This window comes from Mastomys coucha, unplaced genomic scaffold (assembly GCF_008632895.1).
Source record: "Mastomys coucha isolate ucsf_1 unplaced genomic scaffold, UCSF_Mcou_1 pScaffold15, whole genome shotgun sequence".
Taxonomy (NCBI): domain Eukaryota; kingdom Metazoa; phylum Chordata; class Mammalia; order Rodentia; family Muridae; genus Mastomys; species Mastomys coucha.
Genome location: NW_022196897.1, coordinates 46,696,497 through 46,696,769, shown reverse-complemented (window position 1 = coordinate 46,696,769; position 273 = coordinate 46,696,497). Strand labels below are relative to the sequence as shown.

The 273-nt window shown below is 39.9% G+C and overlaps 1 protein-coding gene across 10 annotated transcripts in view; it reads right to left on the bottom strand.

The window, feature by feature from the left end:
- The window catches only part of Tanc1 (tetratricopeptide repeat, ankyrin repeat and coiled-coil containing 1), a 236,999-nt gene that overhangs the window by 60,005 nt on the left and 176,721 nt on the right, over positions 1-273 (bottom strand). The window lies entirely within an intron of this gene.

The window sequence follows — 273 nt, the reverse complement described above, 5'->3', positions numbered from 1 at the left end:
CTCTCTCTGTGTATCTAGCTGCCACAGATTGCTCTCACTCCCACTACCAAAAATGCTTTCCCATGACAGCTAAACTTTACAGAAGCATTTGGCCTCCTAGCTGTGATGGGTTTCCACTATACAAAACAAAGTTTTAAAGTTGAATTAGAAATCCTTTGATCTGGTTATCAACTTCACTTTAAATAGTGCCTGTTATGTCAAGATATATTAAGAAGTTGTAATTCACACTTGCTTAAAAGAACCGCGAAGGGCAGAGTCATTAACCCTCCCCCC